The sequence below is a fragment of the Folsomia candida genome, unplaced genomic scaffold (assembly GCF_002217175.1).
Source record: "Folsomia candida strain VU population unplaced genomic scaffold, ASM221717v1 Fcan01_Sc014, whole genome shotgun sequence".
Classification (NCBI taxonomy): domain Eukaryota; kingdom Metazoa; phylum Arthropoda; class Collembola; order Entomobryomorpha; family Isotomidae; genus Folsomia; species Folsomia candida.
The window spans coordinates 364,592-390,482 of record NW_019091206.1 but is presented as its reverse complement, the minus strand read 5'-3'; the positions used below and the strand labels follow the sequence as shown (position 1 = coordinate 390,482).

Sequence of the window (25,891 nt, the reverse complement as noted above, 5' to 3'; positions counted from 1 at the left end):
GTAATAATTAAAAAAAAGATGGTTGAGTAGTACCAATGCTATCTTGGGAGCAGGATCCTTCAAGATTTCCTCCAAAGCTTTCATGCTTTCCTTGCTTTTTAGGGGAAAAAATTGACTTGGGAAAGAATATGATTGAGTCACTGGGGGGTTGCGGTCTCGGTTGCTCAACAAATTCTGGATATTAGTCAGCCTTCGTCCGTGCTCATTTTGAGTCACTTTTATTTGATGAAGTTGAGCCAAAATTTCCTTCATGATTTCTAAAATATTATGTAAACACAACAATAATTGAATAACGTATAGCAGCAACAAACATACAAAATGTGCAATATTAAATAATACCGTTATTGATGAAGTTAGGCGAATTGGAATTATTTGTCTGTGTTTGTGATGTTTTGTGCGTATTCCTGTCCCTCTGACGACACCAATATTAAGCTGCCATCAAATTCAGGTGGAAGAAAGAAAGTCGTCTCCCCATTTTCATTTCCTGATTCCAAAGAAGAAACAATTTCAGGAGGACGAGTCGTTACTTGTGGGGGCACAGGTAGGGTTGAAGAGATGGTAGTCGACGACATTTTACTTCTAGTTCCGGTCTGTATTTCAGAATCGCTTAACTTGTTGCCGGTTATTGCCTTTGGAAGTTGTTCAGCAGCTGCATTGTAGGATGCTGAAACGCATTCAATGTTTATAAATGATATTATTATGAAAATTCGACTAATATAAATTAGGAAACACGTATTTTCGGCCCACTTACCAAAGTATTTTAGTATCGTGATTTCATATGTGGCCCAATGGGGTAGTGGCACACCGCCTTTCTTTTTAATTTTCTTGACCCCTTTCTCTCCTGATGGTGGAAATTGGCAATGCGTTGCCTGGTCGTTAATCCAATTTATCGGAACAATTTCTACTGTGTTGTCAGATGGGAAGTGGACAATGACATGGGTTGAATTTGATTGATCCATTTTCAGTCCTCCGAATGAATTAGTGGGAATAGCACAAATCTCTCACTTTTACTGAGGGGAACACAAACACATTTATGAGACACCTCGGAAATAGGGATTAAAAGTTCGGTAGTGTCAACCTTCTTTAAGTTCACTCTGAAAACTAAAACATATTTAGAGTCGCAAGGATATTGAAAATAATTTTTTGGAGCAGAAACGATATTTCCGGCGAGGAAAACTTTATCTACTTCAGTCACAATTTTGCTAATAAGTAAGATTTGTTCACTTTTAAGAAGCACAATATTATTTGGGAACTTTACAGAAATTTTCGTATTTTTAAATGTAATTTCTTTCGACTGCTGGCATGTGTTAGAAGTAATGTTTTTTGAATTATCTGAGAGCTCGATGGTACAACTTTGTTCAGTCAGCCTCCTATGGATTTGTTGGAGAGGAAATTTTGCACTTTTAATTAATCTTTTAATTTTCCCCAGGTAATTCTCAAAACGAAAAGCGCTAAATTCATCTAATGATCCGTGATGTTTGACATCGACCGCCAAATGAATTAATCCGTGGACATTGTAAGACACGTTTTCTCGTCCGTACAGCTCCTTAAAGTTTTCCACAAAAAAGGTCAAGAGGTTGCCAGCATAATCAATATTTGATTCTATTTGGTGTGGTTTTAAAAGAATTCTAATTGCCACAGATAATACTAGAAAATTGTGGTAGAATTTTTCTGGTAAAATGTCCCTCAAAACTACAGGGCCTGTATACAGAAGAAACGTTCTCAATTCCGACGCTTTATACCTATCGCGTTCCTTCAATGTTCTTGGCTTACGAGCAAACTCCTTTGTTAATTTAATACTTTCCAATCTGCTCGATATTTGTGCAGTTTCTGCATGTCGTAACCTGTATGGTGCCCTTGGGCCGTCTGTCCACAATTTTAATAATTTTTTAGTCACGCCTAAGCATGCAAGATGCATGTACTCAAAAACGAAATCGTTGACCATATCAATAGGCAGTTCAAGTAAAGGTGAAGGTGCATGATGATGACGACTTTGGGATTGTTGGCGAAAAGATTCATTTGTTCTCAGCACTACATTTGTTTTGGTAAACACTACGCGATGATTTACGTAACTTCCCTTAGTCTCACATTTGCCGCACCCATAATACCCGGTGTGATTTTTAATTCCAGTCACAAAAGAACGGGCAGGTGCATCACAAACAAAATTCTTGATTTTGATCTTGTATTTCTTCCCGTTGTGATTTAAACCTTCTACACATAGTTGGTTAAGTTCAAGTATAAAATCATGAAGATATTCTTCTAAATTAGATGGTTTTTCGTCACCACAAAAAATGGCAGCAGCAAAAACATAATTTGTATTATAGGGTGACACCAATATTGGCCAAAATTGCTTACTACAACTTTTAAATAATGGAATTCCGTCTATATTAATTTGCAAATTAATTTCAGCTACGAGAGGATTGCAATCCAAAAATTTTATTAATCCTGTACTTACACCGAAATAAGAAAATTCACCTTTCCCCACAGGAATAGTGTTTGTAACTTTGGGTGTCTCTAGCAATGTCCTTGCATCCTTAGGAAAATTTTTAAAACACTCATGAGATTTTAAAATTTCTAATAATTCCGAAGTAGCGTTTCTGGTAATATTATTACTTACTACCCACTTCCTGATTTCTAATAAATAATTTTTGTTCTCGATTGGAATGCAGGGCGTAAAGTCACTTAAATTGTTATCTGGAGAGCTGACGTTTTCATAAATTTGAATGGACTGATTCGGTGTACCGGCGCCCAATAATTCCAAATCACTCGTCACTTCACTAGCTGGTCCTAATTCTGAATTAATATGTACTTGCAAGTTAGATGGATTATTAATTTCTTCACTTCCAGTTTGCAGGCTTTTAAAGAAATTATTAATTTTGTCAGAAATTATTCGTCTTTGAGATTTTTTACTCAACAGGTGCTCAGGGCGATGATCACGTGTGCTCATAATGAAGGTTGAAACCAGACTACCACATATATGATTATGCTGTGGCAGGAGGCGGGGAGAAGTCGGTGCGAGTTCGCTCAGAAATCGCAGCTGAAATACTTGGCTCTATTGTTTCTCGGAATTCTCTGAGCATTCGCTACGAATTCGACGAGCTTATTCTCTACTCGAAAGAACAACGAGTTTGCTTCTACGACTTCGTAGCGAAATTTCGTATTTATTTCGGTGTTGCGTGTTTCGCTGCGAACTCGTACAGAATTCTACGTGGAGTAGGCGTCGAAGTCGAAGCGACTTTTCTCTGCAGCGAAGTCGCCCTAAATTCGCTGGTATCGCTGCGATTTCGACCCTCGAATTGCCTACTGGGTATGCGTTGTTTCATTTGTCTCCTTTTCTTATCTTAATTCGGATATATGTATAAATAAAAAGAATTAAAAAGGTGAACTAAAAAGGTTACTAAACCTTCTCTCATTTTCTAATCTAGAAAATGTCAAACCCTGCCGTCTGGGGTAGACCGCAGCGTTGAAAGTCCAGACAAGACTGTCTAGTCTATAATTTCAACAATTAAAACTAAAAAAATCAAGTAGACGTAAGGCAAACAATTAAAATCTTGTATGCATTTTACTTAATTTTCTGCAGGTGGATGGACCACCTGCAGACTATTTGTACATTCTATTTACTCTGTATGAAGGTAAGTATGGCTCTTAAAAGGAAAAAAGGTAAAAATCCATTAACCTCTAATGCATACGAGATGGTGACTCCAAAATAAGTATTTTTTCCATCAATAAAATATTTTAGGTCATTCAACCCATTATTGTAATGAATTGAGTGACGATTCTAAAAGCATGTGATCAATTTTAATAAAAATTAAATACATGTATGAAACGGATATCCATACATATAATCAAGTCCATTGATTGGATCAAAGGATAATGGATGTATTGGATTAACGAAAATATGCAGGGGAGCAGACGTCGACGCCGCCGCCGCGCCGTACGCCGGTAGCATTTTAGGCGCTGCCGCCGCCGATAAATCCGATTTCCTATACCTTTAAAATTGGGACGCCGCGCCGCGCCGCCGACGCCGCCGAAAAATCACCAAAAATTGGCGCCGCCGCCGCCGAAAATTGGTCGGCGTCGACCTCTGCAGGGGACTTACCGAATATTTTTCTTAATGGAAGGATTGGTATGGATTAAATGGATTTTTTTTACTCCATGGAATGCATTGAATGGACATTTTTTCTATTGTAAAGGAATGGATATGTATTGGATGGTCTTTTTCTATGAATTAACTAGGATTTTCTATGGATTTGTCTAAATTCATGAAAGTCAATGGTTGTTTTTATAATTAAACTTTTATTAACAAAACTGAGCTACAAGTTATTTTCCATGGATTACCAGATTTCACAAGTCGCTAAAAAATGTTTTCTAATTTAAATTTATTGCCGTGGAAATTTGAAAAGAAATAAAGTCAATATTTCCATCCTATATTTTAGTAAGCTATAGTCTGAAAAGGAGTCCAAGAAGGGTTAGACTTACTGCAAATATGTGAAAAGGTGCTCAGAACTCAGACCTTCAGTCATTTCCCAGACGTCACTCCGACCTTGTCACACTGACAATTCCACCATTCCGGTTTAGATTTAGATTATAAATTCGACATGAAACTTGTTTTGCTCCTCATCCTCGTCACTTTATTGGTCTGCATTTCTTCCGAATTAAACAATGGAAAGGATTCGTAAGAATTATATACATATCCTATTCAAATACACTTAATTTGTGTAATTAATTAATGTAATTATTAATTAATTAATCAATGTAATTATTTAACTCTGTTGAAATATATGTCGAACATTGAATGTACAAGGTGGTTAAATGGTAAAACTGGGGTAAAATATATTTTAACTTATGTACTTCGTCCCGATACGATCCACTGTATCCATAGATTTTAAAATAAGACAAAATGAAATAATTTTTTAACTAGATATAATTTAAGAATCTGATACCATCAAAACCCACAATAACACGAATTGAATTAATTAAAAATAATTTTTAATACAGAGAAGAGAGACCAGGCCCGGAAATGTCAGGATTAGAATTCCAACCCGCTGACGGCAAGCCGTTGAATTATTCCTCCCTCTTCGATCCAACAAGAGATACTAATGTAAGGGAAATCGCACAGTACCCCAATTTCAGTCGGATATACATATACCCTTGATCCGTGGCATTATTAAATATTTTATCTCATCCTCAGACCAAGTACTACATTTTCCTGCGGAGCACATACTGGCGCTGTCTAACTTGCGACTGTTCATCGGGAAACAATGGGAACAATTTACCCGTCTCGATAGCCTTCTGCTACCCGACTACGAATCAACTCTTCTACCTCATCCCAACAGTGAGTATCTAATATTTAATTATGTAATTAAATCTCTATACACAGTAAAATATTTAATAAATGGTTACCACCTGCCGAGTCTTTCCAACTGCTTACAATTTTGTACCAAACGGTTACAATGTTTTGTGGGAAATTCAAATTTATGTATTGCGTTTGGATTAGAATTTTGTAGAATTAATTAATCTACCTGTTTTCCCGTAGAACGGGACCGGAATCTATATCGATCCCCCTACCGTGACGTCTGATAAGGCTACCAGGGCATCATTCACTTATAAAATTGTGAATGCAAACGACGATCGGTGCCTTGATAGGTATCACGGGCCTGGAGATACGGATGGGGCTGTGGTAGATTGGGTAGTGACCAACGAATGCGTCAACACCGACGGACAAAAGTGGATTTTCAACCAGATTACTCAAAGCAATGCCTACGTAAGTGGTGTTCACCGCGAATAATTAATTTTTTAAAGTACATATACTCTAAAAATTGTGGGAATAAACTGTTATCGTGCTTGGGATAAATGCAACCACATGGTAATGAATTATTGGCAATCGGTAGTATTATTATTACCGGCTCGGAATAGTTGTATATAGAGTGCAAATGGTAACCAGTTGTCACCTCAATTTTTAGAGTGTATACTTTTACTATCGTGGTAACAAACCATCACTCTGAAGATGCAATATGTATCTCATCAGTCCTAGGTAAAAATTTTTACCGAGTGGTACCAATATTTTTTTTAGAAAATTCCAATTTATTACTCTTGAATGAAAAAAATGATACGAACGATTAACAAATTTCAATTTACTGGACAATATTGTTACAAGCGGGTTCAAAATTATAAGCAACAAGGTAAATAGAAACAGATAGTGACTCCGCACAGTTAGGGGTCACAATCCGATCCGGTTTTAAATGGGACGGATCGGATCGCTCAATGGTTTAGTAAGTTACTGGGATTGATCCGACGGATCGGATTGCGATCCCCTACAGTAAGATTATCTTGTTTGTTACCATAATACTTTAAGGTACGAATAATTAAAGTTAATTTAATTAGATTTAATCGCCTCGTTTAAACGCCTACATATTAAATAATTTGTAACAGATTCCCTTATTTAAAGTATTCACTGGATAATTTTTATATATAATTTTAAAATAACTTGAAGTCATGCAGTTTAGATACAAATTAGAAGCTAAATTCTGCCTTGTTTGCGTTATTTTAGCAATACTTCACCATTCAAAATCAAGCCGTTTCGACAAACGGGTACATCACGACGAGAAGCTTAAGCACGAGCGAGGGTACCCTTGTGCATTTATGGGAACTCACTGACGCCACCAATCCCGACTGGACGCAGACCTGGGCGTACACTTCTTAAGTTTAAGTAGGCTACAACATGTCAATCAATTTATTCCTCAAATACATACCTAAATCTGAGTAGAGCCCTGCCGCGGTAGGAAATAGCGATATTCGAAAATTGAGCTAAAAAAGCTTTTTAGCTTGTTGAAAAGTGTTGTTTCATTTAAATAATTAATAAAAAATTTGTTCTGATTCTGCTAATTAGTACGGGCCACATTACTGCAAATTTATTCGTACATAATACAGGGTGGGGCACTCTTACTGAGAAATTTTCGAGGGCTCGCGCCGCGCAAACCAGACACAAAGTAGAAAAATACGGTTTGTACTGTTTGATAGATAACGCAATTAATTTCGTCACTGATTTTTTTTCAAATCGAAATTCTGAAAAATGGCTCCTCCCCGTTCATATGAAATTGAGATACTTGTAAAAAGTTTTCCAGACAGGAATGCACCTGAAGTGTGATAATAAAAAGCTTAAGGCACGTGGACATAACATTTCAAGGCCTCAATTTATAGAATAATAAATATGGAAGGTGTTAGAAGACAAGCAATTAATCAGGGACTGCCTCCTCCCCTTTAAAACCGCCCCTAGCAGAACGGACAAAAAAGCTAAAAACGAAGCTCAACCGTTTGACCAACCAAGAAAACACTAAGAGCATTCGGAGTATGGAAAAGCTACTAAAATTAAATCGACCAACTATGCACAGGGTTACTAAAATATATTTTGATAAAATAAAATTTGGAAAAACAAAACGCCATGGTTTAAACGAGAAAAATTGCTTAAACGAGACTTTTTTGCTCAATAGCTGCCCCAGAACCCGTCTTGCTGCAGGCGCGGACGAGTTTATCACACAATCGATGAAGCATTAGTTAGGCTAAAACATTGTAAGGTGACCTAACCTCTATCTGGGTTTATACTTTAAAACTTTAGAAAACTATACAGAGTTTCACCTTACCATCATGGAATTCTAAGGCCAGAATTTAGGAATTTTGCTAAAATTCGTTAAATTTGCATACCTGACCTCTGTTGCAGCTGGGCTGGCTCCCTTAATGTGGTGGTGTAATAAGGGAGAGGACTACACACATTACTACCGTTATATGTTCTGTAATTGTTCACTTTATTCACACTTTTCCCTCCTCGAGTCTCTTCATACAGCAATCCCTTAAAACTACTCTTAACTAATTCCTTAACCTAATTAATAACTATTCTAGTACTAACTAATTCTACACTTAAAACCTAACTAACTACACACCTAAAACCAGAGCCGTACCGTAAAATTCTCAGGCCTGGTATTCTTTCAGACCCCGGGCCTTTTCTATGCAAATGAATGCTCGTACAATATAAGCATAGGACATACCTGCATACATACATATGTATGTTTGAATGTACATATGTATGCACATACGTATAGTGGTTGATAAATATCAACGAAAATTACGTGAATCAAGAGGCGATGCTCTATTTATTCAAGTAATGAAGTACTAAACTCATTTAGTTAAGTTATTTTCGAAGTAATATGAAATCAAAAATTTTTGCTTTGTTTTAAGTAACATCTGAAAATTTCGTTAAGTATGTATGGGACCAGATATTCACTAACATTCGTGTAGTTGTTATTCAACACTAAATATTTTATTTTAACATGAGTCAGGTGAAGGGTTACTAGTCCCCGCTAAAATTTGTTACCTATCGACGATAGGCTATCGTAACTAGTTAATAAAATTATAGTACGAAGAAGCGTACACAAAGAGATCAAGAGTTACTACGACTTTTCTACATTTTGAAGTTGCGAATTCTGAGAGTCTTTCATCAAATGAGATATTGTAATTTGGTGTTCAATGGAAAAAATTGGTGAATTTGACAGCTTCTCTTGGCCCATGGACGGACAAATATAATTCTTGATCATCCTTAATATCGAGAATGATCTCCACCTTGTGGAAACCGTCACCGAAGGGGTTAGAAAAATCTACACTTAAAACCTAACTAACTACACACCTAAAACTAACTCAACTCCTCAAACCTAACTGAACTGCTCTGTGAATCTACATTCACTTTTTGGGCTGCAGATTTATTATTAGAATATGCAACTTTTCCGGGTTTTCGGGTCTGCTCATTAATACTTCCATGATTTCATTCATTGCAATCCTACATACATGCATATCTTTTCGTACTTCGGAACACCTCAAAATCTTTGGTTGGGTTTTAGAGTAAATCTATGTACATAGGTAGGAAATAGTTCTCGAACTCAATCTGAATGATATTTTTGAAATTTGAGCCAAAAATGAAATATCTCAATACACTATGAGTCATATTCAACCGGACACTTTTCCATTGTTAAATCTCAAAACCGGAGCAAGATAGCACTTGTAACGCCCCCTATTTTATTGTGGGGTTGCGTGACCTTGATTCACACCCACTTTCGCGGATGTCCCTTATTATGTGTCTCTTATGCAGTAAATCGTAGAATATTGAGTTTAATTTTAAATAAAGATGTAGAAAATATTTATTTACATCACTACCGACTGAAAAATGATGATTTACAGAAAAGCTTATATTATAAAATATGTGTGTGGGAGAGCTAACTTATTTATATTTCCTAAAACTAACTAAATTGGGAACTTATTTTATTTTACAAAGTTTTCTATAACCTTGATGGTTGTAAGATCGAACCTTTCCGACTACTGCCTAAACTTCTTTTTCCTCCTCTTTTCTACTCTGTACATCTCTTTTATAGCACAGCGAGTATACCGAGTATACCTGATGTATACCGAACCTACCAAGTATGCACTATTTGGCCTGAATTTGACCCTCTTAGATATTGAGGGTACTTAATTAAAGTAAATTCTAATATTCCTTTCGGATTGTGATAAGTGTCTAGATATCCAAAGAGATATTAGAATTTCTAATTTCCTTATGAGGTCAATATCCAAGCAATTTTACTAAAGTACTTTTTATATCTTGAATATTTACGTTTGAGCCTCATGCATATTATACATAAATGATGGAAATGAGTGAGACTCAGAGGTAGAGGCGTTGATAAGAGAGAGACAGTTTATTAGTGTGAATAGTAAGAGAGTTGAAGATGGAGTCTTCTACAAATGAGTGATTACAGCCTTATTATTCTATGCATACATATATATACCTAACACTACCCTCTGACAAATAATTTTTCCCCTGAAAAATAATCAGAAATAGTAGGTAGGTCAGCAAACTACAAATTTTGAGAATTACAATTTTGATGAGAAGTTTTGATTTTGAAGACATGAAAATGAAAAATGAAAATGAAATGACTCCTAGAAATAAGACATGAAAAACAATTAACATTTTGCATAGATAAGAAATATGTAATTTAATCATGAAGAAATGACGTGCTGGAACTTGGCGTTGTGGGTGGGTTGACTCGCTCGCAAACATGGGTGGTAAAGTTTCATCTTCCTAGGCAGGTTGGTGGATCTATGTAAAACTGAACAAAACGATGAACAAAGAAAAATATATTATAGTTGTCGTGTATGTGGTCCACGGGAAATGCATTGTGGTCATCTTTCAGTCGGCTATGCAGAGCATATTGAACTTGGGAATCAATGCTGCAACTGGAATACGCACAGTTGCACGAGGGTTTTACATGGCTTACCCGAAACCGTATCAACGAGCTACAACAGAAGAAGAAGGGTTTTACAAGGCTGACCCAAAACCGTACACCTCTTAAATATCGTTAAAACATTGGGAGTATATACAAAGTGGAGTTTCATACTTGACCACGCAAATATTATGTTGACGTTGCCCATAAACCAAATAGTTTTACACGGCGTTAAATTTCGTTCTAAGCCTGAGAAAGTAATGACAACGCAGATCGAGGTACAAGGGTCAGTTTAATTTTGAGACAGAAACGTTCTCATGTTGCACTTTAGGAGTAAAAATGTAATGAGAAATGGGGACAAGTGTCTGGATAAAATGCATGAAAATGATTTCACTGCATGTTTTTGAGAAATTTGGACGGAAATTTTGAATTACAAATTTTCAGAATCGAATTTTTGTTGAAATTTGGTCGAAATTTAAGAAATTTGGTGGAAACTATGCAAAAGGTGGCAGAAATTTAATGAAAATTGGACATAATTTTTGACATACATGTGCTCGAATTTGAGAGGAAATAAATTTTTAATTTCAAGATTGGGTTAATATTTTTGTTCAGGGTGGTTTTTTACCAATTTACAGACCTGAGAGCATCTGGGAGGAGATTTCCCATTTACAGACCAGATGAAGCAATTCACAAAAGATAGATACGAAAGTTACACAGGAAATTCACGTACACACACATTTCACAAAATTTTGAGGAGAGTGGGGGAGGTTTCCCTATCGGAAGCAAAATGACAAGCTCTAGTGGACGATGGTCAATTTGCTTAATTGTTACAAATCGGGCTTTAGCGTGTGTGACGAAAAACTGAAATTTTTGAAATTTTTCCATTTTCGGCTTGGTCGGTGGGAGGAGAGAAAGCTCTGACGGTTCACCAATGTTATGTATATGTAATTATACATAAATGATGGAAATGAGTGAGACTCAGAGGTAGAGGCGTTGATAAGAGAGAGACAGTTTATTAGTGTGAATAGTAAGAGAGTTGAAGATGGAGTCTTCTACAAATGAGTGATTACAGCCTTATTATTCTATGCATGCATATATATACCTAACAGGAGGAGACTAACTTATCTTAAATTATGATATCACATCCATATTCTATTATGTTTAGGGTTATCAAAAGTGATATTAAGAAATTTAAATTCACAACGAAACGCTTGAGATATAACAATGAAAAGTAAATCTATGTAGTCTGATACTCTCATCCTTGGTAATGCTGATATTGTACATGGTATCAGTATTACAAAGGTTGCAAACTCTAAAATTTTGCAACGTGATAACCAATCACACTTGTGGGAAGGTCACGTTGAAACTTTTTGTTTAAGTCGCACAGCTCAAAGGTGCCCTTGCATTGAAGAATGTGTTAAGTCTACACGAAATTAACATCATAAATACATGATAGCATATTGTTGGTTTAAAAATAGTGTGGATAAAGCCCTTAATATTTTGTAGATCATTAATTACATGACAATTTATTTCTAGTTAGTATACAATTTTCAAACAACTTTAATACTTTTAGACTTTCCACTTTACATATAGGTTATCATTTTAAAGCCCCTACCCAACCTAATTTAATCATTGGTTTATAGAATAACGTATCGCAATAGCTCTTCGTAAATAATTCGCCTCGAATTAAAAATATTATTTTTGCGTTCCTGGACAATATGTAAGTAATTAAATTTATATACTGCTTTGGATTGAAGTTGAAAATTCTGTTCGAGCAATTAAATAAGCAATAGATTGATTGTGGTATGATTTGTATAACAATGTATGACAATAGCCCTACATATATTATTCGCTTTGAATTAAATTTAACTTTTCGTATGCCCGGGAAATATGGAAAGACGTCAGAACTTCTATCATCCTGGTTTCGGAGTTTTTATATCCATATTTGCAAACAAATTAAATATAATATTGATTTATTACATATGCCATCAGTGGCCTAATGTTTTTCCAGTTCTCATTTACCAACCAGTGCCGAACAGACCGAGTAGTACTTTTTACTCGAGTTATGGCATCTCCATTGGTATGGCAATCTTTGCAAAACTTTTCAACTTGTTTCCACTACTATTGGAAATGTCCACTGGGTTGGGACAAGACATATAGGAAATTTATCTCGATTACTGCAACCGCAGAGCTGATCCCATGGATTGTCGTGGTTTTGATCGTCTCCCCAATCATGTGTATCCTGTGTCTTATTCCCATTTTGCTTACATTGTATGGAATAATTTCACCTCCGCTAATGAATTTACTGGTGTGCATAATCTTTATGATATTGATGATGCTTGGTGTAGTGATAGATTTGATTCTGTATCACGCCGCGGAACCAACCATTTTAGGGTGCAATTGTTTAATCCAGATCGCAAACCGAGATGCGACAAAATGTGAGCTTAATGACTTAATTTGTTGACAGGGAAACCATTTTCTGCTTTCATGATAACGATATCATTCAAAATTTCCCTAGTACACTTGAAAAGTACGATTGTTAGTGCTCAGAGCAAGTTTTACATTTGCCGGGTATATGCAATTTAATCCATGCATTGTTAGTCGAATACAATAATGATAAGCACGAATCGGGAATATTTCATTAAATTCAATATTTTTGATTGATTTCCAGCACTTTCCAGACGGCTTGATCCAGTTGGAGTTTTCCTGAACGCGACGGTTGCTTTTTTTACCCTATGTCCGTTTTTCATGGCCCCCTTAGCCTTGTATTTTGAATTCGACGCTGCCTCTTTGTTCTGCAAATATGTTTTACCCTTAGAACATGATACGATTTGGGGTTGTACATTCCGCTACCTAATTCGTCTCCCCGCGGGCCTATCCTGTATGCAAGTTTGTCGCTTATTCCCCCTGCTGGTTTGTACCCTTTCATTTCATCACGTACTTCTTCTCGACGAACTATATAAAATGGGGAGAAGAGCATTGTTCATCCGGGTTTCAAGAATCTGAGCAATTCTACAGTTCAGAAAATATGTCGAGTTGGAAATAATATTGCGCCTGTTTGCAGCATCAAGCGATAATATTACAGCCATCTTAATGGGGGTAGGACTAGTTTTATGTGTCGCATTTAATTTCATCTCAATCAGGATGTATGGATCTATTCCATTCCCACTATACTTGTATTTTCCTTCCGTCGCTATCATAATTCCTCTCATTATTGACACCATGCTTCCCATGGCTATACGTGTTTATGAAGAAACCAGCAAAATCAGACGGAACTGGGAATATCACTTGAACGGCACTGAGAACCGAAAATATATCAGTAGGCGACTCCAGGCTGTTAGGCCGCTACAAGTCAAATGCAGAATTATGGGATACCAGGGACTAAAATTGACTAAATCAACTAAAGTTGGTTTCTACTCTCAGATCCTAGAACACACGATGACAGCTTTACTATCAATTCCACATGTTGGGAGGGGAAAGTCGTAAGCACAAATGGCTCGTTGAAAATAAATTTCGTAATAAACACCGATCAATATTTAGCAACCTATCGTTAACTAAAGAGTTCACAAGCAGCTTGAAAAAAGACTGGACATTTCATGAGGATTAACATTTGATGTTTGAAAAGTCTTATGTAAAGAAAGTATAGACTGTTTGCCCCTATGTATACTGTTGGAATAAAATTTAGCATTGATCAACTACTGAATCCATGTTCAGAATGAATAATAATTCTCTAGTCTAATCCATGTCTGTGACTTTAATCCAATGCACGGTGCCCCATAAGTTCTTACTCACATACCCAGGCTGCCCATAGATAACTCAACTCGAATTTGAGGCATTCTAGATAGATGAACTAGAGTGTTCGATCGCTTTCGTGTTATAGAATTTGATATTTTAAATTTAGTCAAGCCGTAACGCCTATTTTGCGATTATTTGGTTAGTGATTCTATTACGTGTAAAGATATAAGAAGTAATATACCAAACTCAGAAGGAGTAGGTACGGGGTTGTCAGTAGCCTATTTCACATTTTCACAAAGTTGGGTTAAATAAATTTTTAAATCTAATATTTTGCAAAGGATGAACTCCATTTTTTGTTAACTGCAGATTTTACTATAGATACATAAATAGTTTAATAGTAAGATTCTCCAACCAACCCAAAAATTTTGTTAAATATTATTACTCACATAAAATTGTAGAGCCGCATGCTTGATTTCAATCACAGTACTGCTACAAAAATGCATGCAAACAATTGGAAACCAGATTTGTCCAAAAATGTGTGTCCTCTACTATGGGTGGGGGGTGGGAGTGCGGGTACATCGGTTGGGATGTCATCTCTGCAGTAACTCCTCTAAGGCTGCCATCACAATTCACATTCTCTCTGTAGAGAATTTTGGTGGGTTTACTGCATGACAATAATAAGAGTTGAAAACGGAGAAATGTAATACAGTGAGAGAATGGAAACTAATCTGTTTTATGTATAGGATTGAGATCAAAAGTCACTTACAAATTCAAAAATGTACAATCAGATTGTTCACAAATGAAATCGGTGATGATGGCGTATTTTGAACTATTCATTCCAGAATGTAAGCAGATGTATTCCGACGTTGAAAAGTGGCCAAACCACAAAGTGTGAAAGAAGATTTTCCGCCTAAACATGTCACAAATCATGCATGATCGTATAACTTTATCAACTATTCTAAAACACTCTCAATTTCTCCACTATAGTGGAGAAATAATAGTGCACTATTATTATTATTATAAATATTATTTACAATGTTTTTGTTATCAAATAAATTACTTACATTACTATTATTCATAGATTCAATATTAGGTAGGGCAGAAAATGTAGCATAACTATATATACATATATATATATGCATAAATAACAATGACTTTGCTTAAATTTCCACAGATCATAGTCAACCTTCTAAATATACATGTTGTCAAATACAGTAGGATAACTTATACTGGTCTTCCCCTTCGGCTCTTCGCGCCTTAAAATCTCCTCCTCCACAAACCGGGCGATACATATTCCGGGGTGTGCTTCGCGCCCTTAAACTTAATGTTTAAGTAGATAAGCTGTAAAAGCACAATATTTTTAATATTCTGTTAGAAGAATGATCGAAACATGCTCTGATCCCTATGTTGTTAGTCATAGTATTAGTTTTGGAATCTGGTGTGTAAAAAATTTATTATTGAAAATAAAGGGTTGCAAGTCCCTAAAGAAAAAAATCATTTTTGAAAACTTGACTGCTCAAATTGAGCAAGTTCGAAGGAATTCAAAAAACAAATAATTACTATTTCTGAGAGACAGATAAGCTATCTAAACGATTGAAAGAACTAAAGAAAACAGACCAAACTGTTCAAAACCGGGGAAGGCCGAGTTCGCTGAAAAAGCAGGATTTGGAAAAATTGCATAAAATGACGTGTGAAACCCACCCTTCGATGTACACAAAAAGTGAGAAGTAATTATCATAATTGAGCGATGCAGGGTGACCCACCTTTGGAACAGGGACAAGAAAACCTAATTTAAATATCTGAAACCGGACGAAAAAAAATCATTTTTCCACTTTACAAGAAAAATGAAGTAAACGGCATCGGGGTAATAGCATGGGGTGGTATATCATTTGCCGGAAAGACATCTTTGTCATTTATTAAGCCTAGTGCAAAAATCAATAACCTATACTATATTAAAGAAGTGTTAAAACCGTTTTTGAAAAATAACGCTTCTACCGACAGAGTTAGGTCATCAGGACTCTACGCCCTCGCATCCTTCAAAGGCCGCCAAGGCCTTCATGGATAAAAATATGAATACGTTTCACCAGACGAATGGACCCAAAGGTCACCCGATATGACTCCAATGAACTATTTTGTATGGGGATGGATAAAATTGCAAATAAAAAATCGTAAGCCTGCAAAGTTTGATGCAGGAAATGCACTCTAAAACGATGATGAAACGGTGTCACCCAATAACTTGTTAACAATTTATTGCAGCTTCACCAAAAAATTGAGTACATGGTTCAAATATAGGTGATCACAAAATGACAAATAACGCTAAAATTAAGCTATTTGGTAAGTCGTGAAAAATTCTCAAAATTATGACAACGACTTATTGAACATTTTGCTGTATATTGCAAATCATGGCTTAACACGACTGTCCCCAAAAATCCATCCGATCGCGATCTGACCTGATTGTAGAGTAGTCACCCCGTTTATTTGCCCTAGATTGTTCCCGTTAAATTTTAATTACATATGTTGTTCCCATGTATTTTTCCTATGTTGTTCCTATTTATTTTGCCTATACTGCTTATGTATTTTTCCTGTTCTTGCGATTCATTTTCCGTAGATGTCAACAATCGTTTATGTGATTTAAAAATGACGTTGGAGCGAAATCATCTATCTATTCATCCGATCGCGTTCAGATCCTGATCTGATCTGATTGCCGAGTAGTAGATCATTCAAAAATGGGAACACGATCTTATTCATTCAATATTATTTACGATAACATGGATGCAGTGTTCTACATGGGCTATAGCCTAGTAAATAAATATTAATTTCAGTTCATTGAATTTTATTTCTCATACGAAAAATTATTTGTCCCTAGAGTTGCCGTGAGACGAGATGAGACGATATAGACCTCCACTCATCTCCTCTCACTACTGGTGAGATGAGATGGAACTTAAATGAGATGAGTCAAATTAGTCAAAATTGTATCTCATCCCATCTCATCTAATTTATGTTGTGATGAGATGAGATACATTTCTGCTAATAGATTTCATCTCACTGCAACTCATCTCATCTCATCATAGGCTTGGTTAGGTTAAGTTTGGAACAATTTAGTATAAAGGTGCGGATGGTACAAATCTCACTTAATCGTGCACACCAGTCGCATTTGCAATACAAATAATGATATTTTTGTAATTGTCATTATTTATCCGAACAATAAACAACAAATTTAGTCTGACTGCCGCAACCTGACTCAAGCCTGACTTAGTTAAATAAGTCCTAGTATGCAGCATATCATTTTGCTCGGCCAGATGAGACGATCCCAAAATATGTTACATAACCACAACCCAAAGTGGGTGCGGCCGTTGACATCAATTTTGGTCCTGAAGACTATCTTTTTGGAGCACATGATATACATATTTCTATCCGTGGCTTGCAAGCCACATGGGAAGCACCATTACAGAAGGCGGTGGTCGACCATCTCAAAAACGGAGCCGAATCGCTTGAGGACAAGGCCCGCTTCTTGGCCATGGGTCAGCCAAACGTGGGAGCGTGGTTAAACGCCGTTCCTTCCCCGCAATTGGGGACTCTACTCCCGAACGAAGCGTTTCGTATTGCGTGTGCGCTTAGGTTGGGGTCTGATATTTGCCATCCCCACAAATGTCCTTGCGGGGCACAAGTTTCTTCTCGAGGCTATCATGGACTCAGTTGCAAGAGTAGTGCTGGACGTCATTCCCGACACGCCGCAGCAAATGACGTGATTTTGAGGGCCCTACGTTCCGCCGGAGCACCCGCTATCAAAGAACCCGCTGGTTGCTCCCGTCCGGACGGAAAACGTCCTGATGGACTGACTTTGGTCCCATGGGCGAGAGGAAGGCCCTTGGTGTGGGACTTTACGTGTACCGACACTTTTGCAAAATCGTATCTTCCCCAAACAAGCATTAGTCAGGGTGCAGCAGCCGACAAGGCCGAAGATCGAAAAACGAAGAAGTATGAATTTTTGCACGACAGGTTCCTCTTTGTTCCCGTAGCCGTTGAAACGACAGGAGTGTGGGGCAAGGAAGGCCTGTCCCTTATCAAGGAGATTGGGTCAAGGATCACGACCCTTACTGAGGAGAAAGGGGCGACTGCTTTCCTACTCCAACGAATGAGTATTGCTGTGCAACGGGGAAATGTCGCAGCAATTTTGGGTTCTCTGCCAGCAGGAAAGGAGTTGGATGAGATCTATTTTTTTTAAGATGCGACTGATATGACGACATACTTAGGTTAAGATTTATTTTCAGATAGGGATATTTTTTGTACGGCGCTGGTCGTTTAGCTTTTTTAGAATACTGATGTAACACAATGAATCTCTGCGAACATTTTTCTATATACAACAAGTCAATAAAAAGTATTTCTATATGAAATTTAGTAATGCCACCCTCCTTGTGAGTGTGGCACTCTCTAATACTGCTCTGATTAAAACTTTTTGACCTTTGTATTTACACATACAACTACAAAATTAATTATTTTTATAAAAAAAAACCTCTGACAAACATGAGACGATCTCGTCTCATGATGAGATGAGACGGCCGATAAATGAGATCAGATCTCACGTGAGACCACTAAAATTTTGTTAGATGAGATGAGACGAGCTCATGATAAGATGAGATGAGTTGCGGCGAGATGAGATCCATATGCAGCTTCGTATCTCGTCACATCTCAACATAAATGAGATGACATAAGATACAATTTTTACTAACTTACTTAAGTTCCATCTCATCTCACCAAGTATTGAAATGAGATGAAGTCTATCTCGTCTCGTCTCGTCTCACGGCAACTCAAATAGCAGCTGTAGGATTATGTTGAGAAATAACAACGCCGAAAATATAACTTTAGGAGACTTAGAAAAATAGTAAAATTTTCACTGGAAAAACCTACCCCGCAAAAATTAACCTTTTTAAGGAAAACAGGATTTTGGCCAACTTGTATCTCGACATTCTCGACTTCCTCGTTGCATTGACATCATTGGATAATATTTGTATGATTCGCGAAATTTAATTCAGATTTACACAAGTGCACGTACACGGTTTGTAAGATGGCAGAATGATAAGTCGTAATACAGTAATGTGTTAAATTAAAGTAATTAAAGTAAAATTTTGGAAAAATCTTCGGAAATTTTATCTTCATTCTTAATTACATACAGGCTGTTAGTAACCTAAAAAATGAAACAGATATCGAGCCCCAGGGCAAAATTGAAATTACCACCTGCATGTACATCTGAATACAAAACCTGACCTATGGTCGATGGGTTGTGATTAAGGTGCACATTTGTTTCAAACTCTACTAATGTCAAGTTATACTTTTCCGTAATTGCTACCATAACACATACTGTGCTGAAGTTTAGGTTAACAAAGCCGTTGTGGTGTAAGCCGCACGTAGCGTTTACCGGGCCGCTATATAGAACGAAGAATTTGTTCATGTTTCTATATAGTCTGTACCAGGTTTGAAGGATGTCGGATAGGGAGATAGTGTCAACTCGAGAAAACGACATTGGGTGACACGTGTAGCACAATATGAACAACGCCGATCTCAAATCTCTAGCGATTACAATCATCTTTGCTGAATTATAATAACGAGAACTCTCCAAAAGCACCTTAAAACTCCAGTGGTTAATGGCATATACAAAGATGTATTCTTGACACCAGTTATCCTCCACGAGTCTCGATAATCTATATATTATCCAAGATCTTCTTTGGTAGGAGGAGTTAGAGGTCTCCACCCAAACGATAACGGCCTTGGGTCTCGACGTTTTTTCTTCTTGACGATATTCAAATTCTTTAACTGTGAAGTTACCCGTGGTAGGGTGAAACTTAATATCAGATTCAACAAAGCGCAGAACAAAGAATCGGATAGGGGTGCATAGGTTATGTGTTATCACAGTTTGGTAATGAGCATTGTTGAGACTATATTTTAAGCCGTCCATGTAGAATAGAAATGTTAGATCGGCATCGCGAAACAAGTTTTGCCAAACAGTTGTGCTACTACATCCAACTAGAAAGTTGGAGATGGTGGCAAAACTGACAACGATGAGTTGCGCGACGCTCATTATGATTATGATTTATTAAAATGTATATAAATAATTAGCTTCAACTTCTCAACAGCCACCACTGCAACGAGTGTTGTGACAATGACGCTTGCAAAGTGCCTACTGGACACTTATTTGGTGTCGTTGGGTACCCAAGGAAGATATGTTCGTTAATTCCGCGCTCTTGTTTCCTTTTTTTCCCGAACTGTTACCTATCAATAGATGTCTCTCATTCATTTCTTCTAAATAAAATTGTAATTTCAGAAATGTCAGTCATATAATCTCTGCATTTTTCAACCTAAGATATATGAGTGTGCGACCGGTCTTTTTGACAATATTTACAAAATCCAAATATCCTAACCAACAAAAGATACAACTGAATACTATATATATTCAACTAAAATAGGGTAAACTTGAAGGGAATAGTTGCGAGAAATTTTTAGAGGCCCATAAACTTTTGACGTGATAAAAATGATCACGTGATAACTTTTCTCACATTTTGTTATTCATGCTTTACAACTTTGTAACATTATTTGCACTGTTTACTAAGCAAACTTTATTTCGTTGAAATCGTTCCAAGGGGTCACATGATTTAACTGTACCCTGGGTATCATACCTTTAAGCTTTTGACGTGAACTTTACCAAATCTAACGTGGAGCCAATATATTTGATCGGGAAAAGAAGGAAAGTTAATGGAACTAGTAAATACCGATTTGAGATCGCCTTGTTTTTGATTGCATACAAAGAGCAGTGGGAAAAATGGTTTGAGTTTGATAGTCGGCATTAGGGCGCACCCCACACTCCGCAGATTCTCGATATTAATCAATAATTTAAATTATTTATACATCTGACAAAGCATAATATATTAGTCGATTCAAGTGATTAAATTACTAAGTGCGGTTATGAATGAAAAAACTTTTCCCAACTGTTTTTCATGCTTGACACGAAATACCAGATCACGCAGCTTTTTAAATGTAATCTTCTAAATTGAAAACCTTTGGATATTACATTCTCTAAAGTATGTATGCAGGCCCGGTTCGAGGTACCTGCGCTCTGAGCAAACACAGAGGTGGCGCCCTCATGGTGCCCAAAGCCGCTGACGCCTTCGGCGCTCGCGACTATATACTGCTATAACCCCTTATTTAATGCTTTTTCGAATTGTTGATTTTATCCGTAGGCATTTATACATATATAATTATAACGATTCATGTGTAAACTACAGTCTGTTGAAATTGTGAAAGAAATGTATTTATTTACTAAACTTCTCTAACAATTTTTTTTAAATATACTTTTATTTAGATAACGAAGTTGTTTTATGAGTAATGTATGTAATAAGAGTTAATCATATAGCACAACAAGCCGTCACCAGAGTTAGGAAAAACCCAAGGTTTTATTCAAAAATTAACAAACCACGGGTTTTAATGAGTTTTTTGGGTTTTATTGGGTTAATGGGTTTTATTTGTCGAGGGGTCGAGGGGACCCTTCGACCCCTAACACGGCATAGTCAAACAGGCGACAACCTTGGACTGGGTAGGAAGTACTGCTTGTCGTCATTGAGTGAGGTTAGTCGATCCCACAGACATACGAAGGGTCCGGCACAACTACCCGTTTTGACCTAGATGCCACAGTAAATTTGGAAAACTTACCTTATCACTTTTCAATATATTCCCTTATAAGCTTAACTCACTTGGTCCGTTTGAGTTCCAAAGACTCTATCCAAGTTTTACAATAGATTGAAAATTGGCTAGAGTATGAGAAGAGTAAAGTAATTTTGGCATTTTTGGGGTTGGCACAGTTTCCATCATGCAGAAGCCGCCTTTTGCATGCGGAAAGGACGAAAGTGACGCCAACATGCTCATTGTCTTTTCTTTAGAACGCCTTATCTTAAGTTCTTCAAATTTGCGGGAAAACATGCACCAGTTATCGTAGTTGTACGTGCAAAAAGGCTTATACGAAAAACTCCTTTCAAGTTCCAGGAAGGAGCTACCATGTAATAATTTGCAGAATTTTGCATTTTTCAGGTGCTTCGGGGTAAAGGATCGCTAGCATATCATTACATATATTTTTTCTGATATAGCTGGTCACAATAGTCAACACAGATTTCATAACTACTGACTACGTTGGAAAAGAAATTTTTATAACCCTTCTGAAGGTCAAATTCCTTTTGGTGAATTATGGCTTAAATTAATTTAGCTGGATGCTCAAATTCGTTTGCACCACTTAGGTTCTGACCTGGTTACGGGCAAAATGATCATGTGGGATTTCGATGGGATTTGATTTATTATTGACTAACTATCTAGCTATCTCCTGAACTTTATTTCGAATATAGGCAACAACTGGTCACTCACAATTTGGATATACATATCATAATTCAAGAAAATTGGTTATCCTGGTCCTCCTTCGTTCACCAGTGATTTTTTATGCAAAATAAATTACTTGGCCCATTCTCTTACCCATGATAGCAAAGAGGACTAATATGGGAACAATTTGCTGTTTAGTTCAGGAAATTCGGTTGGGGAGAACGCTTCTAATGTTTAAAACAATATCAGAAAATGCGACTAGATATTGGCGATTTTGTTATTTTTACTGTTTTGTGTCACACGTAGTGACCTCGTTAATTCCTGCATGACCGCAGCGGTCTGAAATTTTTAGCATGAGGTCTACATGAATTAAGCTTTAGAGCCCTTGAAAAAAGTTGGGCCAAACGAATCCCCTTCTTGGTCAAAACGGGTAGTTGTGCCGGACCCCTCGTATTATTTTACATGTCGAAAAGATCATCAGTAACAGTAACCATTAGATGTGGATGGTAACGGAGCACAGGAGCCTATCAGTCGGCCTGAATGGCCTTAATATGGCTCTTCGGGTTCAATTCTCTGTGCCTACAGTGGAGTTTTCTCGCTGTTCCCGATGATTTGCTTAGTTCAGATGCTCTACACACCACAACGTATTGCCTACTTGTGTAGTGAGGAGAAAGAATGCATTTGATTTTTACCTGCATTACTGACATCAATTAGTACAGATAATGTGAGATATAGGCAATCCTAAAATAAAGAAAATAGTACAATCCATGACTCCTGAAAGATAATGAACCTTGTAAGATGTCTTGATGGGATATGAGCTCCGTCCGACTTGAATATGAAATGTAAGGACTGGCATAGTTCTAATATCCCTATAAATTAAGGAGTTTTTGGACGCAATCCTTCCTTTCATTAACCCCAGGCTGGATTCAGTTTGTTGATGCACTTTGGTGAGGAAATGTACAATATAAGTGAAGACCATCATCACAATTAGTGCAATATAAAATACAATTAAATAAATAAAAAATTGGGATATGTGCATGCAACATGATGACCGCATAATTAAAGGAAACCTGCAAATCAACAAATTACTGATTAAAATCTATAAATTACTTACTTTTAATACATTATATAAGCTTCAAAGCAGCTGGGAGAATGATGCATCTAATTAGAAAACGTTATTTAATATTTATTTGTTGTTAAGTTGAAGAAGAGAAAAAATTCTTAGTTTTTTTGTAAAGGTTAACCCACTTGATGACAAACTCGGAACGATTTTTTATAATATTTTGCCCTCTATTCAATCCAACGAATAATATATAACCATTGAGTAATGCCTTATTCTCGTAAATTCACTACATTAGACGACCTAGCTTTACAAGCCCACATTTTACAATTAATTAGTGTTATCGACTCACATGAAGGACTGAGCCAATGACAACCAGAACCGTAACCATGAATATTGAGGGAATTCTTCTAACTGCAAAAATCACCATAAAACACCTATAAAAGTACCATCCAACCCTCAAGTTTCCAGTTTCAATAATACGCCATCGGGCAAGTGATAAGTTCGTAATGTTAATCAACTATACAGCCATGCTTATTAAAATTGTAAAAACCCGGGAGAACTCTACCGCCAATGAAGTTAGAGAAACTATACGAATTAGGCTCGCAAGAATGTTTGTTGGCCGTATCCTCATCTGGAAAAGGATAAAATATAACGGATCCCAATTCTGAAACACGGTAAGCATGCTGCAAACGGTAGGTAGTATAATATAGAAATGAAAAAATACTGATGCAATCTGTATATTTTTTTCAGAACGGACGAGTGGACGTTGTTTTGGGGGACACACTGTAATTAAATTCCACAATATTTTTAGTTCGAACTAAAATTGAATCGCTGTAGTCATACCCTCTTGTAATCGACTGAAGAAGATGAACTGGCGACGAAGCTCTGGAGTACCAAACTCGTCCCAGAACAGCACCAAGGGCAAAAGGATTAGAAACATTCCGAATGCTATAATTGACATTATTAAGTAAAACGCGATAAGCTTAGAGGGGACGTTATCATCGTAATGATATGGAGTCAGACGATTAACTGCATTTCTCACATATATACCAACCATTGGGGAGATAACAGCGAAGCAACTAAGTAATATCTTGATCCAAAATTTGTAATATTTGAAACACTCCCATTCTAAGATAAACGAGGAACTCTTTCGATTCCATGAAAATGGACATTTTCCGAACAAGAAGTGTGATTCGATAATATCTGAATAAGATTGAACAAAGAAACAAAGAAACATTGGTTCCATAGTGGGTTGGACATTGTGCCTTCGTCTATGACGAATGACGTTTGTATCGGGAAAATGCCTTAAACCTCGTATAGAAAGAAATTCATGTCTTGTAAGGAATAATTTAGTTGAGCATTAATCCGGGATTAATACGCAGTATCAATACCTAATTGGTATTTACTATGTATATAACATAGTTCACGAGTTTACACAAAATTAATTGTATCCGTTGGCTAATCATAGTTGGAAAAGGTCGCAGTTTTGTGGCAAGCTTTATAAGAAATATATTGATTAGTTTATATAAAATATTAGCATTGTCGATAAATTTTTGTAATTTTAAACTCAGGAAGGTTTACCTTCGTACGTATCTGTATACCATGCAATGTATTTACGAATATTTCAAGACCCTGTTGTGCAATACATTTGGAAAGGGTTAGTTTACTCAAAACCAATTTAGATGAGCAATTTCGTTGTTAAGGCATAATATACATGAATGCGGTACAATACAAAAAATTGTCAACTTAAAGTAAATCAAAAATGGGATTATATTTTTTCCCGACCCGATTCACTTTGAGCTTAGGGACCTAATTTGTGCCTTAACTAATTTTAATTTAAGATTTATTAACTCCTTTTTGAAAAATCAATGCCGAGTGACGTTAAACTTTTACAACCAAAAATATTTTTTGCTGCTATTTTTCTGAATATATAATTATCTAACTGTCCGAAATAATTTTAGATGAGTTTAAAAAATTCAGACGTATTTTGGACAAGAGGTATGGCCGAAAATTGGCAGAGCACATGCGGCAGTAAACTTCAATCAAGACAATTCGACTTGATTGATTTTTTTTAAAGTTTTGAAACATTTATTTATTCTTGACCCAAAATGGGTGTTACAATAAACCATGTGCAAAATTTAACTCATAACTAATCCAAACAAATGTTATAACTAAAATGTCAATAGTAAATTAATCGTGTAAATCACAATATGCCACATAGCAGCTATTATCACAGACTTCTTTACATATCCAAACGGCCCCAAAGCTATCCCCACGTTAGCCACTGATTTCAGCAACCTCATCTCATATTTTGAGTTGCATTTTCCCTTACAAAATCTTCGAAAACTGACCGACGATTCCTACAACAAGGCCGCCTCTGGTACAATTGTCGCCAGTATAGCAAATCCTAAGAAGCTTGTGGCAGGAAACCCCCAGTAAATCACGAGAGGCATCATTCCTGGCCTGACGGTTAAATAAT

General features: G+C 36.6%; 1 long non-coding RNA gene across 1 annotated transcript; it reads right to left on the bottom strand.

Annotated features, from left to right (window-relative positions):
* Positions 1-21,426: 21,426 nt before the first annotated feature.
* LOC118437564 lies at positions 21,427-24,615 on the bottom strand. Its single transcript, XR_004836183.1, has 3 exons — positions 24,256-24,615; positions 23,762-24,195; positions 21,427-23,419 (listed from the first exon to the last, which is right to left on the bottom strand). It is a non-coding gene; the product is annotated as an uncharacterized LOC118437564 (long non-coding RNA).
* Positions 24,616-25,891: the final 1,276 nt, after the last annotated feature.